The sequence below is a fragment of the Macaca thibetana genome, chromosome X (assembly GCF_024542745.1).
Source record: "Macaca thibetana thibetana isolate TM-01 chromosome X, ASM2454274v1, whole genome shotgun sequence".
NCBI classification, from domain to species: domain Eukaryota; kingdom Metazoa; phylum Chordata; class Mammalia; order Primates; family Cercopithecidae; genus Macaca; species Macaca thibetana.
In genome coordinates, this window is record NC_065598.1 from 126072360 (window position 1) to 126091873 (window position 19514).

At 41.8% G+C, this 19514-nt stretch overlaps 1 long non-coding RNA gene across 1 annotated transcript in view; it reads right to left on the reverse strand.

Moving 5' to 3' along the window:
- Window positions 1-19514, reverse strand: part of LOC126945709 (uncharacterized) — a 40857-nt gene that overhangs the window by 11558 nt on the left and 9785 nt on the right. The window contains exon 2 of the long non-coding RNA XR_007722536.1: window positions 12014-12154. This is a non-coding gene — a long non-coding RNA (uncharacterized LOC126945709). The remainder of the gene's footprint in view (window positions 1-12013; window positions 12155-19514) is intronic.

Genomic DNA, 19514 nt, shown 5'->3' on the forward strand with positions numbered 1-19514 from the left:
TGGACTTGTACCCCCTAAATATATAAAAATAATTTTTAAAAATTGAGCACATTTTCTCTGAAAGCAACTTGCCACTATTTGCTAACCTGCCAAAAAGACTTAGTGTGGCCTTCCCTCTTTTGGAACCAATGTAGGCATCACTATTTTTTCCCTTGGCCTCTGGATCCAAGAGAGCAGCGTCCATCCTTTGTGCCTTCCTCAAATCCTTCCTGCACAGCCACTGCTGCTGGCCTCTGAGATGGAAACTGATGCTGGGCCCACAGTATTCCAAACTTACCATGATCTGGCCCAAACATATATTCCCATCTTATCTTTTTCTTTTTTGTATCCAATCCCAGCTCCATCAGAATAGAATTATTCACTGATTCCCATCTAATCCGTCTGGTTTCTTACCACTGTGCCTACATCATGCTGTTCTCTTCCTGGCAGTGCCTACACCCACCCAGTTCCTATTTCTTCAAATTCTACTCGTCCTTCCTTGGTCGGTTTCATATACCATGAAGTTATCCCACATCCCCCAAACAGCAAACAGATCTGAATCTTTTCTCTAGGCTACCAGAGCATTTTACTCTTTCATGGCACGAATGCTACTTTGCTATGTATTTGGAATTAGCCAAATCTGTTTTAAATTCCTCCCTCTAGACCATGAGGCTCTGGACCATATCCTGCCTTTCTTTACATCTTATCCATCAGCACTAAGTACAGTGCCTGGTACATATGAAATATTTAATAAATGATTATATAATGAATAAGTGAATGCACAAATGAAGGAAGAAATGATTCGTGGAAGAGCCCAGTGCTAATCTCAGAGAGAGAACTTTCTCTTATCTGGCTTCCAGATTCCAAATGGAGTCTTATTACAAGTCTTGGATGTTGTCTTATTCCAGTAAGAAAAAGGTTTTGCAACCATGTCATGTTGAATCTCTCAATGGTCATGTGCATAGTTACTCATTTTCTGTATTTTCCTTTCTCCATATCCAACTGTAAGCGAATGCTATGGTATAGGAGAAAGAGCCTGGCTTGGGTATGGGATGAAGTTGGATTTGAATTCTGACACTGTCTTTTACTCACTCTCTGTGATTCTATAACAGGTCACTTGCCCTCTCTGTGTTCTGTAAACAGGAGTGTCCATCTCTGACCTGCCTCCCTTCCAGTACTGCTGTGAGGCCCCAGAAAGATACAGAATATACAGCTTCTTTGCAAAGCATAGACTCTGGGCATAGGTGAGGAATTATCATTAATGAGGTAGTTAATCTGGCTTGAAATAAGGAAATGTAGATCCTGTCCTGGTTGGACCAGGCTGCATTTTTAGTCACTATGCTGGCTCTTGCAGAGCTCTGGGATATGGCTTTGGGTTACGTAGATGACACTTGTTAATGACAGAACAGTCTATAAGGGGAAAAATTTCAGATATGCTGGGGAATCCAAGGTAGCTAGATTGGCTAGTGACAAGCAGAGAACAGACTCTGCCTGGAATTGGTAATGAGGTCACCGAAATGGAAGAGAAAATTGAGCCAAAGTGTAAATGTTCAAGCAGTTTAGGGAAGGGGTGTGTGTGTGTGTGTGTGTGTGAGTGTATGCATGCACCCATATGTATGATGGGGAGCAGGGGTCTTTAAGAACAATGAGTCTTGTCATTTGCATAATAGCTCTTCACAATTTGCAAAGCATTATCATAGCCACCATCTCTAAGGTCAGAGAACAGTATCTCCTTTTCCAAGATAACCTCAACTAGACCACCATCTCAGTCTTGACCTTTCCTTCCCTTCCTTTTTCTTCTCTTCCCTTTTCCTTCCCTTTCTTTTCTTTCTCTTCCCTTTCCTTCCATTTCTTTTCTTTCCCTTTCTTTTCCTTTCTCTCAGTCAATATCTCCATCCAACCTTAGTTCCCTGAGGACGGTTGTAGAAACTGAGTCTCAGAGAGTGAGAGGAGCAGAGATGGAACTTGAATTTTAGGCTTATGCCCTATTTTTATTTGGTATTTACCTTTTTATTATATATAAAAACAACAAAGCCCATTGTAAAATGTTTGAGGGGAGAGGAAAACCCAGACACGTATGAAGAAGAAAACGTCATTCATCCTTAACGATCAATATTGGATCCATATTTCCTTCCAGCTTTTTTCTATGCAATTTTACATGCTTGAGATTCTGCTAAATGTAAATTTATAAATTCCAGTATACTTTCCACTGCATCATGATCTGTGTAGTTTCCTTTTCTACACTAGACATTGCCTCTTCCAAACCACTGTTGCCTTTAAAGCCCTACTTGTCAAATAAGGTGTGTAGTAATGCCCCTTTGGCCTCTTGCAGCTGAAGTGAGAATCCTTTGAGATTCTAAGGGTAAGGGTATTTTGGAAATCTCAGTATGTGATTTGTGGAGGGGGTCTCAAGTGCAGGGTTTGGGGTTGAATAGCAATAGGCTACTCTGGCTCCTTCTCAAGTAAGCCCCCCTGTCCACTCACTGGAGATGAATGTTTCCAGGAGCCTCCCTCCTAAGCACTCCTTTGAGCATTCTGGATATGTCTTCACCCTCTCATCCTTTCCCCCTTTGTCCTTTCTCTCCTGTCTCCACTTTGACCTCAGGTGACCCTTAAGCAATAACCTGCAATGGTGAGTGGGATTTGATATTAAATATCACTTGAGAGCACAAGCAGGACATCTTGTACTTTTCCAAACTCACAGTTTAAAAAACACATAATAACATTTATTCTCTCATATTTGTTTTTGTCCCTATTGGGTTAATTCTTGTTCTGCAGATATTTGTGTTACAAACTGACTATTCTTAGGCCAGGTGTGGTGGCTCAGCACTTTGGGAGGCCGAGGCGGGTGGATCACCTGAGGTCTGGAGTTCAAGACCAGCCTGACTAACATGGAGAAACCCCATCTCTACTAAAAATACAAAATTAGCCGGGCATGGTGGTGCATGCCTGTAATCCCAGCTACTCAGGAGGCTGAGGCAGGAGAATTGCTTGAACCCAGGAGGCAGAGGTTGCGGTGAGCTGAGATCGCACCATTGCACTCCAGTCTGGGCAACAAGAGTAAAACTCTGTCTCAGAAAAAAAAAAAAAAAAAGAAAGAAAGAAAAAGAAAGAAAGGAAGGAAGGAAGGAAGGAAGGAAGGAAGGAAAGAAGGAAAGAAGGAAGGAAACGAAACTGACTATTCTTAATGTATCTGTAGATGATAGAAACTGAAAAGAAGAGGTCCCAATAGTAAGAGTTAGCATATGCATGGAATATTAACTTATTGATTAATTGATTTTAATCTATTATTATCTTATACTTTCAGTAGTGGCAGAGTTCTTCGTTGAGGGAGGTGGAGAGGTGTGATGGTCACTGGTGGCTTAGTCTCCTGGGAACTTAGCTCACTGGGATGCCAGATTAATGCATCCTTGATGTGGGTTTCTTGCATTGGAGTGAATAAGGTTCTGATGATTAGGTGACCTGAGGAGGGAAGGGAAAAGAGTGTTTCTGTCTCCCAGCTAGTCATGTCTTTGATCGATAAAACTGTGGTTATGTAGCCACTCATATTCATTTTACACATCAAATATTAATCCCACAGCACACAGCAGTATTTCTCAATGTGTGGTCTATAAATTATCCATATCAGAAGCACTTTAGTCGAGGCCTGGGGATCTGCATTTGAAAAGCATCCCAGATGATGCAGATGCACACCAAAATCTGATCCCCAATGCTCCAGTCTCTCAAGTACTCTGTGAGAGAAAAGGATGCCATGGTTAAGGAAGTTTTGGACACGTTGCCTACTATATCCACCTCCTAAGAGGTTCATAATGCATATTAGCATATTAAAAGCTCTGAAAAATCTTTCAGTAACAGAACAATCTTATGTCCACTAACATAAGATTAATTAAATTATGATACAGATGCAATAAACTCCTATGCTGTATTTTTTTTTTAATGAGGCTGCCCTCAAAGAACTAAGAGGCAGCTTGGTGTAGATGTTAAGAGCATAGGTTCTGGAACCAGACAGACCTGAACTCAAATCCAACCTCTGCCATTAAATAACTGTAATCTTAGGAAAGTCCTCTGAACTGTTTTCTTTTCTCTACAGTGGGAATAATAATAATATTCTTCATCTCATGGAAGTTATTGTGAGTTTTAACTGAATGAAAATATGAAGTATTTATAGAATTGTATTTGGTACATGGAAAATGAACAGTAATTATTAGCTCTTATGATCACTGACATGGGAAAATGCTCATGATATGTTGTTAAATCAAAAGCAAGGCCAAGAACAATATATATAGCATGCTTTCATTTGTGTTAATAAACTGTACATCATAAATAATTTCATAGATAAGTGTGGAAGGATAATCAGTACTCTGTTAATAGTAATTACCTTTGGCCTTAGGTACTGGGAGGGAGGAACGCTGTCAATTTTCACTTTACTCACTTTGGTAAGTTTTTTTGTTTTTGTTTTTGTTTTGTATTTTTCTCCCCAGCTTTATTAAGATGTAATTGACAAATAGAAATTGTATATATTTACAATGTACAATGTGACATTTTGATATATGTACACATTGTGAAATGATTGAATCAAGCTATTTAACATATCCATTACCTCACATACTTAGTGTGTGTGTAGTGAGAATATTTAAGATATACTCTCTTAGCAATTTTCAAGTATACATTATTATTAACTGTAGTCACTATGCTGTACAATAGATCTCCAGAATTTCTTCTTCCTAACTGAAACTTTATATCCTTTGACCAACATCTCTCCATTTCCCCTCCACCTTTTGTTTTTATTTATTTTTTTAAAAATAATACATCTGGGAGATAAAAGGAATTTTGCCCAGAACTGAACCCAGTATGGCCCGGATAATGGAAAATAATCAAGTGTTAGCACGGTTCTCTCTTGTTTCCAGAGAAGCAAATTCAGCTACGTTTAGCTTTTATTGTTTAAATTTTTTTTATTTTTGCCAGCCTCACCATTCTTCTGACTCATCCAACTGTGTGCCTACTGATCTCCTCTGCCTTCTCTATGCTGACGGCTGCTCTGTATATAAGCCTGTCTTTGTACATGTGAATTTTGAATTCCTAATGCTGGACATTGCATTTCACAGAGGTCAGCCCATGCTCCAGCCTACTGAGACTGTTTTGGATCCTGAGTCTCCCATCCAATCTGTTAGCTAGATCCTCTAGCTTCCCAGCATCCTCACTCCCAGAGAGCATGCCATCTGTCTGAGCTGTTGGATAAGAGTGGTGACTTGACTGACACTGATGTAAAGATCTGTGACTTATCACTAGAGACCCTGATCCACATATCAGCAGCCACCTGCTACCTCTGGAGTCTCACCTGCAGTCTGTATTTCTTCACTTTATCTATAAAGGGCTCATGAGAGTCTAAGTCAAAAGCCTTGTTAAAATCCAGATGCATCCTGTCTACAACATTCTCCGATCTACAAGCCATGTAACCTTATCAGAAGAGTAAATTAAGTTAGTTCTGCCATGACTTGTTTTCCTAAAGGCCCTACTTAGTGTTATTACTAAAAAAGATTTGATTTGAGCCCAATAGTGGTTTCAATTTAGACATATTTACCGTATTTCCCTACCTGCTCAGTGTCCCTCCCTGTCCCCCCAAGGCCTGCCTGGTGGCTGGAGTTAATTGGATGCATAAATTCATGCAAAAGGACTAGTGGAAAACAAGGGCTTATGTGTACTGTTTGCAACGTAGTAACAAGAAAGAATTGCTCAAAAAGTAGAAATGTTGACATATATGTGTGAATTTTGGATTCCTAGTCCTTGACATTGCATCATGATAGATTGAGGGCCTATTTTGGCTAGAGAAGGATTTTGATGCTCTTTACAATACAACAGGAAGGTTGTTTATCATTCTACCTGTGACCTGGGCTTAGTAATGGAGGTCTATATTAGTTTCTTAGGGCTGCTGTAACAAATTACCACAAATTTTGTGGCTTAACACAATAGAAATTTATTATCTCAAAGTCCGGAGGCCAGAAGTCCGATATGTTTCCTGAGCCAAGATCAAGGTGCTGGCAGGGCTGAGCTCCCTTTGGAGGTTCTAGGGGAGATGCATCTTTTGCCCCTTCCCACTTCTGGTGGTTGCTGGCATTCTTTGGCTGGTGGCCACGCCACTCCAATCCTTGCCTCCATGGTCACGTTGCCTTCTCTTCTTCTTCTGTCTGCAATCTCTCTCTCTGACACTTGTGATAAGGGCACTTGTGATTGCATTTAGGGCCCAGCTGGCTAGTCCAAGGTAATCTCTCTATATCAAGATTCTTAATTTAATCACATCTGCAAAGTCTCATAGAAGATAGCATTCGCACATTCTGGGGAATAGAACATGGATTTTATGGGAGGGGGAGCATTATTCAGCCTATCACAAAGACTAATAACAAATTACTAATGCCTTCCCCTGCCATGCTCTCCTCAGCCCCTTGGTTTATCTAAGTATGAAGGAGACAACTGGAATAAAGAAAAGCAAAATATTGCAGATGTCACTAGACTTTCTTTCCTCTTCTGGCCCCTGGTGGTATATCCAGTTGCAGATCTGTTCATGTACCTGTCCAGGTTCTGACCATACACACTCTGCTGGGAAATAGTGCAGTATAATCCACTCCTGAAATTCATCTTTGCCAGTTTTCACTCATTTGGGTGGCTTTCGACCTCCACAGCATAATTGCTGACACAAGTTGAAACTTTAACGGGGGGAAAGATTGATTGGCTCACCAATAACATTTGTCTCTTGGGCTGGCAGTGAGCACAGAGGAACCATTTATGCAATCTAATTATTACGTCAATTGGGGGATGGAGTAATGTTTCCCAGATGCCATTTGGCACCTGGAAAGCTGCAAATCAGCACTATCATATAAGAAACATTAATATAGACCATTGATTGGATTCATTGATCCCATCCCTTCCCCCATCCGCCTTTAGCTTCTTATTTTGGTTTGGAGTGAAACGCAAAAGCTTTGCTTTGCTTCTCTTAGCTGCCAGGTTCAGACAGGGGATCGGATTGATTAGATGTATTTTACAATTAAATGTACTTAAGGAATGATGTGCATTTCTGAATCATTGTCCCTTTTCCTGACCTTGAATCATTCAAAATATCTACGGCCAGTAGGACTGAGATCCAGGCTCCAAAGGAAGCCAAAACAGACAGGAGAGAAGAGCAAGGGGCAAAGTGCTGTTGCAATTTCTGCATCCTGAGCCTGCATAATATGTGCTCAGAACTTTACACTAGGCTTTTCCGGTTCATTGTTGCAACAGTTTCTTGGTGTTAGATCATTGTAAGCCCCCAATAAGGCTTAGTTTTTTATTTTTAATGATTCTTTTTGTTAGTAACTAAGTAATCTGTTGGGATTAACCTCAACAGAGTGCAGGGCCCTAGAGCCCAAGGAAAGAGGATGTTAGGATATTGGGGAGGTTTATTATACCTCTTTAATCTTCATTTCCCTTCCACAAATGTAGGCAGATCCCTGCAAAATCTTTAAGTGACAAAGTCTTTCATTACACAATTGGAAACAAAGCTTAAAATATAGCTAATCCAGGGAAAAGGAACATAGCTACTTAAATTTATACTAATGAGTAAATGACTGCTACTATAGACTCCTAGAGGGTCTATTAGATTTGGAAAGGGCTTCACAGCCCCAAGCCTAAGCTTGTTATTTTAAGGAGGGGAGGATTGAGAATTGACTTGCCCAAGGTCTTACATAAATTTTGAAGTACATTTTTTTTTTTTTTTTCTGAAAGAGAGTTTTAATACGGGAGCACCTTAAGGGGCATTGTAAACAGACATTTGTGATCAGTTTTACCAAGGGCCAGTTCTGGGGGATTCCAAAGCCAACTATAACCTCAGGTCAATTTTTAAAGGTAGTTGATCACTAGTGCTTAAAACACACTCTTCCCCCTGGCTCTGCCCTGGCGGGATTCACCAAAAGTTCATGTGTCTTATTCCTTTTTGTTATCTTAGCATCTAGTAGAGTGTCTGCCTCATAAAAGGCATTCAGTGAGTGTTTGATGTAAGACTGAATGTTTTCAGAAACAGGGAAGGCTTTTCACTGTATCCTCCATACTCTCTCATTCTGCCTCCTGTGTACACATTGCTTAAATAGCTGTTCAGGTTAGAGATTTTGCCCTTGGGTGGGACTAATAATTGTGTCAATGGTCAGAGACCAAAGTGAAGAAGGCTACCCAGCTCACCCAGGATTGAACCCACACCCCTAGCCTTCCTTAAAGCATATGAGGAGATAGTCAGACTATAATCTGAGATGTTAGAAGCAAATATTATGGAATCCATGTATCTCTGAAGGCCAGAGTCACCAAGTCTATATCTCTGACCATTGCGGGCATCCTAAGTCAGGGAATCCAGCCTGCAAGTGGGAGCTGGCACACCTTCTCCAATAAGCTTTTCTTACTTTCTTGGGAGGAACCCCTCCCTGGTTGTGGTTGGGGCTACAGAGAAAGAGTAAAGGGGGAACCATAGGATTGTGGATAAGTTTCTCAGATACTCATGGCTTGTGGGAAGGAAGGAAGAGTTTGATCTGTCAAGACCTGCCCTTAGCTTTAATCTCACAGTGCCCATGCCCACCAATTCTACTTGTTTATTCTCTCCCTTTGCTGGTTCACCTGCACTCACCTGCAAGGACTGGGCCCAGGCATGGCCCCTGGCTCCAAGCATGCCTACCTCTGAGCTGCCTTGATTAAGTCCCACTGCTCATGCCTTCTGTGTTCATGGCAAAAGTTTTCAGTCAGGGATGATAATGAGGAGACAAGGCAGCCCTTGGGGCAGGGTTACCCATCAGCCCTAGACAAAAACAAGATCCAGCAACAAAGCCCATTCCTGTTGGCTGATGGCTCGGCATTGGCTGAGAGTCCAGAGAGCCTTCAGTTGGTCTGAACCAATGAAAAGCAGCCAAAGATACACTCTCTCTGGCCATTAAAGAGATATTTCCACCTACGATTGGCCCCAGGGTACTTCACCTCAGGGTTCTCCTATTGGCCTGGAATAGCATGCTGGCAGCTAGGGCAACCTGTGGTGAGCAGGCACCTACGTAGGCATGCAGTAAAGCACAGCCTGCTGCTGGGCACTCAGGGGACAGGCAGATAGAGGAGGAGGTATCAAGATCCTCTCTCTGCTTAACTGGTGACATCTTGGGGTCCACCCACTTCTCCTTTTTGTGCCTCTCCCCTCGGGCTGGGCCTGCTCGCTCTCCTGGTCCCATTCCCCAAAGGACTTCGATTCCCAGGTATGGTGGTGACTGGCAACACAGGGTAAGATGTAGCCTTTTCTTAGGGTTATTTGCATTGTTGTAGGGGATCCTGAAATCTGAAAAGTGGTGGTGGTCCAAATACATTGTAGGTTCATAGAATTTTGGTGCCAAAAGGGAACTTTGAAATAGTTTCCATTTTACAGATGAGGAAGAAAACTGAGATGGACTCCAAGAAGTAATAGAATTTGGTCAAAATCATATAGCTAGTTAGTGGCAAGTCTCCTGACCATAGGCAAGGGCATTTCTGATGCATCACAAATGAATCTTAAACTGTGGTATTTCATGAACATTTCTACTGTTCTTCAAACCACTGTTTTTCTGTCCTTAGGAAACTCCTAGTTCCACTGGGGAGATCTTCAGATCACAAATTAATGACTTAATTAACATTTACAACAAGCTTTTAGCTGTGTCTTCAGTGTATGAAGAAGGGGTCTTGTGACATGGGCTTTCTTTCTGTTTACCCTCTTTTTGTGATTACCAACCCACAGTAGTGGATTGACTGTGACTAGGGCTCTGGAGTCATGTAATCAGCTGTCTAGCTAGGAAGTTGTACAACTGGTGACTCTGGCCACTAGCACCGTGATGTTTGAGCCATCACTGTTCAAGATGCAGCAAAGAAACAAGTCAGTTACTAAGTGGAAAAAGGTCTGAGTCTAAGCTACTGCCATATCAATACCAGTGCTTCATTTTTCATGCATTTAGCCTCCAAATCCCCTTTAGGTTAGAGACCTGGGTTTATTTGTTCATATATTAGGTGGGACCTTGAACAGTCCTGAAATCCTGGCCCTGGGTAGCTCTGTATCATCAACAACAATGATAAGCATAAAGGGTTTGGGATTACTCAATCCAGCTTTCCCCCATTGTGTCTGTTTTCTTCATGCTTCTACCTTTCTCATTCTCCTTTTTCTTATCCTTTAAAGGCCAATTTAAGTCCTGCCTTCTCCAGGAGCCTCCACTTATAATGCTACCCACGTCAATCTTTCCCTCTTTTGGATTCTTTCTGTCTTTCCAGCCTATCCCTCAAAGTGACATTTCATTATATTCCATTTGTATTTATCACTATTGGTTCCATGTATATCAGCCTCATCTTCTCAACAAGAGTATAAGTTCCATAAAGGCAGGCTACACATTTTATCCTTGCTAAGTGTGCCCACAATATCTGGTGGATATTCAAATTAGACTAGAATGATAGCTTTTGTGGTGACATGGGAAATGCTCACAATATACTTAAGTGTCTAACTCAAAATACAAAAGTCTATGATCACAATTTTATAAAGACATGGAAAATAAAAGCAAGCAAGCAGAAAGGTAATACACTCAAATGTGTAAGAGGTGGGTGGGATGATAAGTGAATCTAAACATTTATATATTTACCTAACTTTTCAAAGTTTCAACAAGGAGCATGTATTACTCTTATGAGAAAAAAGACAAAGATTATTTAAAAGAGAATCATAGATTCATGAACTCTGGAAAGCAGAGCAGAAAAAGATGGAAGAGCTCATGTAAGTCCTGTCTTAACTGTTTTAAGATGGAAAAGCCTGGGGCAGAGCTATGGGAGATGCCTACCTGGTGACTCAGTTTCCATATTCTAGGAGTAAACAACCCAGTTTTCTGGAGCTCTAAGGCTGAGCCTCCTAACCTCTCCTCAAATCCACCTTCCCCTGAGCTTCTCCTCTAGGCATCGGTCCTGGAAGTGGCTGCATGGTTTTCTCCTGATGAGGTCTCCCATGATTCTTTGGTGTCTCCTGGGAGGGGGAACCTGAGGGTTTGGCTTTGACTCATGCTCTAGTCCCTTGCTAGCCTCTCCTGGAACTCACTGCTTTGCCTCTGAAGCATCCCAGGACAATAAGCTGTAGTATCCACACTCCCAGGTGGCTGGAAGTAAAAAACACCTAACTGTACCCTTTCCTAGAAATATATACTTACTGCACTCTGAGTACTTGCTGGGAAGGGTGATCTTGAACTAATTCCACTCAATACCTTTGCAAAGCCTTGCTGAGAACAATACTATTTAAGGAGGGCCACATGAAATTGGTGCTTGAAGCCCATCCATTCCTTTCCAACTGGACCCAACAGCCCCAGGTACTTGCCATATCCATAACTTTCCCTTCTAGTTAGGCCTACCCCACTCATAGCCAGGAAAAGGGGCTGGATGGATGTTTTATGCAGAAGAGTGGCCCAGGGATGGCCACTTGACCCCAGGCAGGCCATCTATGTTCTGGTAGCAGACCTATGTGGTAGATTTTTCTACTAGTGTTCCTCTTGCCAGCGGTGGAATCTGATGTGCCCACAATTGGTTAAAGTGATGAAGACTCTTGTTAAATGCACGTTTGTCACTTGGGATGATAAACACATGTAATTCATTGTGTCCTTCTATGCTTCCATCCTTCCATCCATCCACCAAACAAGCATTGGGCTCCTATTTTTTATTTTCACTTCCCAAACCACAAAGCTCTGAAAACCAAAAACTTTCTCATAAGTTTGACGTTAAAACTCATTTTAACTTATATTATGATAGTCTTTCTTTATCCCACTTAGTGTGAACATCCATATATTTCATGACAAAAATATTAATGTATTTGATTATGGGGAGCTATGCCGCAGCCTGCGAGAGGTGTTATGTGATATTGGCAAATACACAAGATTACCTTGATAAAATTCCCCAAATTCTGAATTTTGAAACATTTGGCGCCAAGGATTTGAGATAAGGCACTTTAACCCTATAAGATCTAGGGAGGGGGAGGTGGTAGATACCCTACCTGAGTTGGCCAGGAACAGAAGAAACCACTCAGTGAAGGGAGTAGGCATTCAAGTCTTTAGAGAGAGAGGGCTTGCTCAGGTTCAAGCCAAGGAAATCCAGTTGGGTCACTCAGCCATTAGTCCAAAAGGAAGGAACAGGGCTGCAAACAGAAGACAGAATAAAGACTCAAGAGAAAGATGGAACTGAAATGGAACAAGAATAGTTTGAGAATGGGGAAATGAGAGGAAACTAGAAAGCAGCTGGAACAAGGTGTCTTTAACTGCAGTCAGTTGGCTGGTGGCTGTTAGGTACCAATTGGAGTCAGGTTAGCTTTAAAGTTGGAAGATTTTGGCAGGCAGATACTGAGAGAAATGAGACACAGCCTCTGTCCTCTCTTTGCCGAGAGTCTAGAATCTGCAGGGTCCTGAGACAATGGACAGAAATTGGAGTCACATTAGTCTGAAACAAAGATTTGGCTTTGACTTTTTTCAATCTCTGTATTTTTAAAACTTTATTTTTAAATTGTGAAATATACCACACATAAAGAAAAGTGCATAAATCATAAATGCACAACTTGTTCAACGAGACACCCGTGTTAATTGTTACCCAGTTAAAAATAGAATATTATCAGCATCCCTGATGCCCTACTTGTGTCCCTTCCCTAATCATAATTCCTTTCTCCCCGACTAAAAGGTAACAACTTTTTTGACTTTTCCAAAAATCACTTCCTTGCTTTTATTTATACTTGTACATCTTAGCATGCATTCCTAAACATTATAGTTTTGCCAGTTACTGACTTTTATGTAATAATTCAGTATGTATGCTTTTGTTTCTGGCTTCTTTCATTCAATATTATGTTTGTGAGATTCATCCATGTTGTTGCATAAAACTGATATTGTTCCTTCTCATTGCTGTATAATATTCCCTTTTGTGAATATGCCACAATTGAGTTTATCATTCTACTGCAGATGGGCATTTCCAGTTTGGGGCTGTTTGACTAACACTACTATGGTTATTTTTGTTTGACTTTTGGTGCACATGTGCCTGCATTTCTGTTAGTAGTGGAATCACTGAGTCATAAGCACACATTCCATTTGCTGAATGCTGCCAGTTTTTCAAAGTTTGTACCAATTTGCACTCTTTCATTGCGCCAAATCATTATTAACAGTAAGTATTGTCAGACTTTTACATTTTAATCACTCTGGTGGGTGTGCAGTGGTATCTCGTTGTGGTTTGATTTGCAATTCTCTGATGACTGAGGTTGAGCATCTTTTCATATGTTCATTGGCCTTTTGGATATACTCTTTTGTACAATTCCCATTTAAGTCTTTTGTCCATTTTATCCTACTAGATTGTCCTTTTCATATTCATTTCTAGGAGTTCTTTATGCATTCTAGATGCAAACTCTCTGTTATATGTGGTACAAATAAATTCTCCAGCACTGTGGCTTCCCATTTAATGCTTTTTGAATCTCATTTTATTCCTGTAATTTCCATCAAGCTTCCCAGGCTGAAATGTCCCCCATTTTGCTAAGGTCCTAACAAGCTCACCTGGGCCCTGAGAGATAGCTCACTAAGGCTGCAGGGCTGTTCTCTCCACCTTCCCTTCCTTCTTCCCTCCCACTTATCTGCCCTGTCTCGCTCTCCCTTTCCTCAAACTTTGCCCATTCTTGGGGGGCTGCTTATTATTCACAGATGGATAGAAACAACCTTCTTTTAGCCATGGTGCCAAAACTGTCAGATTTGCCACATGCTATTAATACGTCAGAAAACCTTCACTCTGGAAAGCACTTGGAGATTATGTAGTTCTAATGACGAGGAATCGAAAGCTCAGAGAAATTAAGTGGCTTGCCCAAGATCATACTGCAAGTTAGTGGTCAACTTAGGACTAGAACTCAGGTCTCTTGCATGCATGCCCCAGCTTTTTCCACTCCATTATGCTAAGAAAGACCAGAGCACACAGCTGCACATTGACTGGGGCATTTTTTTTTCTTCTGAAAATAAGTGCTGTCTGTGTCTGTGTAACAACGTAATCGGTAGAGACTATGGCTCATGTCTGTCTGGACCCAGGTTGAGAGATCACATCACCTCTGCTACTTTCCCATCTCCTGGCTGTCAAAGCCTGAAGGACAACAAATGGCTTGAGTAATGAGATGAGTTAAGATAGTGTCTCCCACGCTGAATTATGTGCCAGTTCAGGACTACAGGATTCTGCCACAATCCATTTACACAAGAAATTAAATTGAAGATCGCAATGTAATATTCATATATTAAATCCTGGCGGACAATCAAAGTAATTAAGGCCAAATGTTCTGAATCATCCTGTGGCATCATGAACATTCTATTGCTGGGTTTTTAGAAGGACTTATTTCTACAACCAATTATCTTGGAAATCATTAAACCTCCTTTGGAATGTGAATAATTTGAAAGCTACCATGATACCCAGTGCTACTCAAACAACTTTGCCCCCATAAAAGAATAACTCTGTTAGATAGGAGTGCTGGGTAGGCAAGGAAAATCTGATTTTCAAGAAGCTAAGGTTAGGGGATAGGAGCCAGTCTCTGACCACCCACCTCCCTGCATTGCGTTTTTCAAAAGGAGTGGCTATATTTCATCCTAAATTGAAGCAGTTAAACTGATGCAGGCTACTGGGCTAATCCCAGCTACAGACTGATCTGCTTGCTGTGTAGTTCTGTGGTTCTCACAGATACATTCTACTGATTAAAACAAAGCAAAACAGAGTTTGGAGAAAGAGGATGGCTCCGTCTAGCCCCACAATGATGAATAGGGTCAATCTTCAGACCTTCTCCACCACACCCCACCATAGGCCACCTTGTCTCTTAAAGCTTCTCCTGTATCTTGTTCATGTCTCTATCCTTAGTTCTAGCACAGAGCTTGGCACAGAGCACGCACTCTCTGTAGAATGAATGAATGAATGAATACCCTCATCTCTTAGTCCCTGTTCTTCTCAGCTTCCCTTTGTCCACACCTCTGTTATGCCACTCATCATAAAGCCCTTGAGTTATTTGTTGGCTCCCCTTCTGGAGTAGAAGCCCTTCAAGGGCAGGGGCTATGCTCTAATCTTTCCAGTGTTCCCACAAGTGGCCCAGTGCACGTGTCAGAGAAGGTGCTTTGTGTATGGTTGGTGCATGTGTGAAAGTCTAAATATATAACAGACAAATGACCAAGAGAACTCACAAACTTATATAAATGTATCTCTGTTTGGGAATGACAGGCTTAGTGTCATGGCAGCATCAAAGAGAGGAACCGATCTTCCTTTCTCTTCCAATAAATGTTTCATTTCTCTCCAAAACACAATGCTCTCAAACCATCACCAACAAATAAAACCCTATCATGGATAATGTGTAACTAAAAGATAAACAAAAAGTATTAAATTAATTTGTGCTTTTTCAGAGTTGTACTTAGGAAACAATCAAGTTATTTTACCTGAGCTAATTATAAGACTTCTTTGCATCTTGAATATTGCATACAAAAAAAGGTCTCTGATTCATCAGTTTTGCCAGTGGGAATAATTAAAAGTGTGCATATATAGTAATATTCCTACCAAATTATTTCTTCTCATAAATATTTATCCATAGCCTAAGTTTGTTGATGCTGAGCGGCATCAGTGTTCCTTGACTTTGGTTCACATACTGCCCCCTTGACTGTACCACAATTCTGATTCACAAATGAGATTTTTGGGAGATATTGGACTGTATCTTGTTCATGTCTCTATCCTTAGTTCTAGCACAGAGCTTGGCACAGAGCACGCACTCTCTGTAGAATGAATGAATGAATGAATGGAATACTAAGTGAGGCAGTAGCCTTCAGGGATGATTTGCATCAAAGTGAAGTTGTACAAAGCAAGCCCCATTCACTGCTATTCTCTTTGTGACCCGTTGGCTACAGCATCCCTGAGCTTTTAGGGCAACCCGATCCACCCACCCAACCAGCATGCCCCTTTCAAAGGCAGTTGTGCTACCCCCGCATGTGCCCAGCACTAGCCAGAGGGGTTGGTGCAGTCTGTGTGTCAGCCCAAGCCAGGTGGACACACCAACAACCACCTGTGGCTTTCCTGGGTGGGCATCTTGAGCCCACATGTTTCACATCATCATGCACCTACCTGTCAGTGCTGGAAACTGCACTAAGAAATATTGATACTGCACAAAATCATTAAACTGGGGCCATGGCTAAATACTTATTGGGGCAGACAGTGACGCCATGTTTGCTCAGAAAATTCAATCAAGTTCTGTGCAATTACTGCGGGTTTAGATTTGAACAAATTAGCTCTTAGTCATAGAATTTCAGAATGTCAGAGCTGGAAGGACCCTTAGAATTCATCCGGCCCTGTGTAACCCTGAGGTTTTCAAACTTCGCTTTTGCAAGAAACACTTTTTAACCAAGGAAATCTTATGATGCTCCTCTTATTCGAGTAGGGATCCTGATGCGTAGCCTCCCCTTCTCATCTGCTTCAAACTGCAGAGGTGAAAAGGAAAGTCCAGTGAAGTTAAGGAGGATCATGGCATACTGGGGGAAAAAGTTCTAGTCTTGGAGTAAGCATCAAGACAGACTCCAACTCTGTCTTAGCCAAGGGACTGATATTCAGCCATTTACACTCATGCCTGAAAGGGGTCTTTTGGATATGATCATTTAAACTGGTGAGAGAAGTCTGTTCCCAGGAGGGGAGATACTGTAACTAACAGACCCTAGCAGGAGTGAGTTTATTTAAATGAAACACATTGCTACCAACCTTCATGAAGCCTAAAGAAAAATCCCAAGGGTGGGAGACCCAGAATGGTAAATGCCCATTATTAGAGTATTTCACAAAGGCAAAGAGAAGAGAGGAGGAAAGGAGCTAGGCCAAACCTCCTCCTCCCACCCTGGTGAATGTCTGCTTGTGTACCTGTCTATTCACATGTCCATCTTTTGAGGTGCCTTTGTGTCATCTTTCACAGTGGTATATCTAGTTCCTTGGCAGTTTCTGCCTGGAGCCCATCCTGTGTTCAGGTTGGCTCTCTCTTTCTGCTGTGAGTCTGTCGCTGCCTACATCTCAAATCTTTCAGCTCCTCTGTGTCCAGATGTGCTATTTTTCATGTGCTTATTTGACTCAGAATGTGTGTCTGTGTCTGACTGATTTTACACCACAAGAATGGCTAACAGTGAAAGTGGGAGGGAGGGAGAAAAAAAACCATTTCTGGTCCTCCTAAAGACTTCAATCTCCTCTTCTATGTTTCTTAACATTTTTCACCTATTGTTTTCCCAGTATTCTTATCTCCCTCATCCTTTTTTCTTTCACTGTGTTCCTTTATCTCTGGTTGTTCTATTTTTATATTTCTCTATATACTTTTCTTTTGTATTTTATTTATTTCTTCCCCTTTCTCTTCCCCTACTTGTTTTCTCTCTAGATTTATCTTTCCCCATATATTTTCCTTTTTTCTTATTTTTTTCTTTCTCTATATAACTTTTCCCATTTTTGGGGATTATTTCTGAGTCTGCTTTTATTTATTTTTCTTCTTTTCTTTTCTTTTCTTTTCTTTTCCCTCCCTCCCTTCCTCCCTCCCTCCCTTCTTTCTTTCTTCCTTTCTTTTCTTTTCTTTTCTTTTCTTTCTTTTCCTTTTTTTTTCAGGGTTTCACTTTGTCACCCAGGCTGGAGCACAGTGGCATGATCATAGCTCGCTGCAACCTTGACCTCCTGGGCTCCAGCGATCCTCTTACCTCACCCTCCTGAGTAGCTGGAGCTATAGGTGCATGCCAAAACACCCTGTTAATTTAAAAAAAAAAATTCTATTGATGGGGTCTTGCTATGTTGCCCAGGCTGGTCTTGAACTCGTGGGCTCACCTCTGCCTTCCAAAGTGCTGGGATTACAGGCGTGAGCCACCGCACCCAGCTACTTCTTACTCTTTCTTCTTTTCCTCTTAGCTCCTATTTCTGGGTTTCTCTTTTAACTGTGTTCCTTTTCCTCCATGTGTCTCTTTTCTGTGATCCTTTATTTTATTCATTTTCTTTCCCTGTCTTTCTCCATGTCTTGTTTTTCTGTTTCTCTTTCTCTTGCCCATTCTTCTCATCTCTCTGTCAGTACCTCCTTGTGTATGAATCTGTCAGCCTCTTTTATGCTTTGTTTTCCCCAAAGATGCTTCAAGCATCAGGAGAGGGAAGGAGTTACCCTTTTCTGCCCTGGGCTAGGCTGTGGGTGGGTGGGGTTCATTATCTGTCTTTTCACTCAAGGATGGGTGGGGTCGTTTGCTGCTCCCTGGAACCTAACCAACACATCCTTGTTCCCCGCCCCCAGGACCCCATCTGCAGAGTCACACTGTGACTCCAGCTGCTGTGCTGCTTGCATTCCCTGCACGTCCCATGCAGAGTGATGAGCCCCCAGGTGCAATGGGAGAATTCATCAGCCACCTGACAGGGCTAACAATTTACTCCTGAGAAATAATCCATATCCAGATAATGGATCACCCCTGACTCCCTGAGACCATTTGTCTTTGCACTTAAATGGCACCAGAATCCAGGGGCAGAGCTAGGCACTGTATCCCAGGTTCATTGGTAGATGAATAGGCTGGAATAATAATGTTAAGGATTATGATAAGGAACACTTTGCATTCGCATGGTGCTTTTAAACTCTATAGATTTGGAGGAGATTAACCTTCCTTGGCTCATCTCTTTTGCATCTCACACACTGTGGACCCTGCTTGCAGATTCAGAAACAGGGGAATTTTAGTGACTCACCCAGTCTCATCTAGCCTGTTACTGGCAGAAATTGGAGGAAAACTATTTCCTGACTTCCTGAGACTCTTTCCTCTGAATGTTACATGGCCTTCCAATCTCTGGGTCCCACTGTTTTTATCCAAGAAATGGAAGCCGATACTAAAAGACAGTATACTGGAGGGGTTCATAGATCTGGCATTGAATCCTGGCTCTACATTAGCTAGCTCTGTGGCCTTGGGCAGGCTGCTTACTCACTAGAAACTACATCCTCCTCTTTAAAGTAGGGAGCCAAATAAACCTTCCTCGTAGAACTATTATGAGGATGAAGAGAAATTATGCATGCAAAGTGCTTATTATAGTGCCTTCCTTATAGTAAAAGCTCCATGAATGTTAGCTATGATTATTACTACTGCCTGTCTCTTTGCAGGATGCTAAGTGAACTCATACAAATGCATGAGAAAATTGGTCTAGAGGAGGGGAAGAGATAATTGGTGGCTTCCACATAAGTGTCCCTGAGGCCATTGATGGGGGAAGGGATGAGGAAGAGTGAATTCTGATTGCGGGAGGAATTACAGATTCTGCTTGGGGTGGGAGGTCCTGCCAGCTCCAGGAACAGCCAAAGAGAAGGAAGGAGATTGGGGATCTGTGTTCAGGCTCCAAACATATTTCATTGCTCAGCAGGGTCAATTGTTGGCCTTTAGTCCCAGCCAGCTAAGGTTCCCGTTCTCAGGGTCTCAGCTGTTTCTGTTTCCCTGGGGTGGTTCTCTTTCCCAAAAACTGGACAGAGGAATATTTCTTTGGGGGAATATTGA